The sequence below is a fragment of the Oncorhynchus nerka genome, unplaced genomic scaffold (genome assembly GCF_034236695.1).
Source record: "Oncorhynchus nerka isolate Pitt River unplaced genomic scaffold, Oner_Uvic_2.0 unplaced_scaffold_1755, whole genome shotgun sequence".
NCBI classification, from domain to species: domain Eukaryota; kingdom Metazoa; phylum Chordata; class Actinopteri; order Salmoniformes; family Salmonidae; genus Oncorhynchus; species Oncorhynchus nerka.
In genome coordinates, this window is record NW_027039565.1 from 47501 (window position 1) to 51058 (window position 3558).

Below are 3558 nucleotides of genomic sequence, written 5' to 3' on the forward strand. Positions count from 1 at the left end.
ACACACCAGGTACATATACACCAGGTACATACACACCAGGTACATACACACACACAGGTACACACACACACACAGGTACATACACACCAGGTACATACACACCAGGTACATACACACACACAGGTACACACACACAGGTACGTACACACCAGGTACACACACCAGGTACACACACACATGTACATACACACCAGGTACACACACACCAGGTACATACACACCAGGTACATACACACACAGGTACACACACACACAGGTACATACACACCAGGTACATATACACCAGGTACATATACACCAGGTACATACACACCAGGTACATATACACCAGGTACATACACACCAGGTACATATACACCAGGTACATATACACCAGATACATATACACCAGATACATATACACCAGGTACATACACACCAGGTACATACACACCAGGTACATATACACCAGGTACATATACACCAGGTACATACACACCAGGTACATATACACCAGGTACATATACACCAGATACATATACACCAGGTACATACACACCAGGTACATACACACCAGGTACATATACACCAGGTACATATACACCAGGTACATATACACCAGGTACATATACACCAGGTACATATACACCAGATACATACACACCAGGTACATTTCACCAGGTACATATACACACCAGGTGCATATACACCAGGTACATATACACACACCAGGTACATACACACCAGGTACATATACACACACCAGGTACATATACACCAGGTACACACACACACAGGTACATTTCACCAGATCACCAGTCCAACACCAGCCCACCAATGGCTACAGCAGCACTACTGACCTCTCACATGAACAGTCCAAAGGATTAGCTAACGGCTAACTCAGCTGTTGCTGAAACACTAAAATGGCTAACGGCTAGTCCTAACACCAAGACTTAGGTCTGGACTATAGGGTTAGCTGTGTGTGTTGCCCAAACCACTCCGAACAGGATGAACTATATTCCTTGGGAATGACTTGGGTCTCCTGTAACATGCTGTTGTTATTGCTGCTACCTTTCTTCTCCCAGACTCTGTAAAGTCCTGTAGTAGCAGTGAACCCAGAGAAGATGTTGAAATGTGATTAGAAAGATGGCATAGTCTGACTCGTCACTGGATATTGAATTAAAGTGAGTTTACTCATGAGTCCAGCATGAGCTACGGGCTAACCTAAAAAACAACTCAACTCTATTACCAAGACAGTCGTGAAGAGGGCACAACAACGCATTTTCCACCTCAGGAGAGGTTTTGGCATGGGACCCAGATCTCTATTACCAAGACAGTCGTGAAGAGGGCACAACAACGCATTTTCCCCCTCAAGAGAGGTTTTGGCATGGGACCCAGATCTCGATTACCAAGACAGTCGTGAAGAGGGCACAACAACGCATTTTCCCCCTCAGGAGAGGTTTTGGCATGGGACCCAGATCTCTATTACCAAGACAGTCGTGAAGAGGGCACAACAACGCATTTTCCCCCTCAGGAGAGGTTTTGGCATGGGACCCAGATCTCAGTCGGCACTTCAGAGGGTAGTGCGAACGGCCCAGTACATTACTGGGGGCAAGCTTCCTGCCATCCAGGACCTCTATACCCAATTTGTAAGTCGCTCTGGATAAGAGCGTCTGCTAAATGACTTAAATGTAAATGTATGTAAATGTGGTGTCAGAGGAAGGCCCTGTAATGTCTACTACACCTGTTGTATTCATCATTTCACTGTAAGGTCTACCTACACCTGTTGTATTCAGCATTTCACTGTGAGGTCTACTACAACTGTTGTATTCAGCATTTCACTGTGAGGTCTACTACACCTGTTGTATTCATCATTTCACTGTAAGGTCTACCTACACCTGTTGTATTCAGCATTTCACTGTGAGGTCTACTACACCTGTTGTATTCAGCATTTCACTGTGAGGTCTACTACACCTGTTGTATTCAGCATTTCACTGTGAGGTCTACTACACCTGTTGTATTCAGCATTTCACTGTGAGGTCTAGTACACCTGTTGTATTCAGCATTTCACTGTGAGGTCTACTACACCTGTTGTATTCAGCATTTCACTGTGAGGTCTACCTACACCTGTTGTATTCAGCATTTCACTGTAAGGTCTACTACACCTGTTGTATTCAGCATTTCACTGTGAGGTCTACTACACCTGTTGTATTCAGCATTTCACTGTGAGGTCTACTACACCTGTTGTATTCAGCATTTCACTGTAAGTTCTACTACACCTGTTGTATTCAGCATTTCACTGTGAGGTCTACCTACACCTGTTGTATTCAGCATTTCACTGTAAGGTCTACTACACCTGTTGTATTCAGCATTTCACTGTGAGGTCTACTACACCTGTTGTATTCAGCATTTCACTGTGAGGTCTAGTACACCTGTTGTATTCAGCATTTCACTGTGAGGTCTACTACACCTGTTGTATTCAGCATTTCACAGTAAGGTCTCCTACACCTGTTGTATTCAGCATTTCACTGTAAGGTCTACCTACACCTGTTGTATTCAGCATTTCACTGTAAGGTCTACTACACCTGTTGTATTCAGCATTTCACTGTAAGTTCTACTACACCTGTTGTATTCAGCATTTCACTGTGAGGTCTACCTACACCTGTTGTATTCAGCATTTCACAGTAAGGTCTTCTACACCTGTTGTATTCAGCATTTCACTGTAAGGTCTACCTACACCTGTTGTATTCAGCATTTCACTGTAAGGTCTACCTACACCTGTTGTATTCAGCATTTCACTGTGAGGTCTACTACACCTGTTGTATTCAGCATTTCACTGTGAGGTCTACTACACCTGTTGTATTCAGCATTTCACTGTAAGGTCTACCTACACCTGTTGTATTCAGCATTTCACTGTGAGGTCTACTACACCTGTTGTATTCAGCATTTCACTGTGAGGTCTACTACACCTGTTGTATTCAGCATTTCACTGTGAGGTCTACTACACCTGTTGTATTCAGCATTTCACTGTAAGGTCTACTACACCTGTTGTATTCAGCATTTCACTGTGAGGTCTACTACACCTGTTGTATTCAGCATTTCACTGTAAGGTCTACTACACCTGTTGTATTCAGCATTTCACTGTGAGGTCTACTACACCTGTTGTATTCAGCATTTCACTGTGAGGTCTACTACACCTGTTGTATTCAGCATTTCACTGTGAGGTCTACTACACCTGTTGTATTCTGCATTTCACTGTAAGGTCTACTACACCTGTTGTATTCAGCATTTCACTGTAAGGTCTACTACACCTGTTGTATTCAGCATTTCACTGTAAGGTCTACTACACCTGTTGTATTCAGCATTTCACTGTAAGGTCTACTACACCTGTTGTATTCAGCATTTCACTGTAAGGTCTACTACACCTGTTGTATTCAGCACTTCACGTGAAGGTCTACTACACCGGTTGTATTCAGCATTTCACTGTAAGGTCTACTACACCTGTTGTATTCAGCATTTCACTGTAAGGTCTACTACACCTGTTGTATTCAGCATTTCACAGTAAGGTCTACTACACCT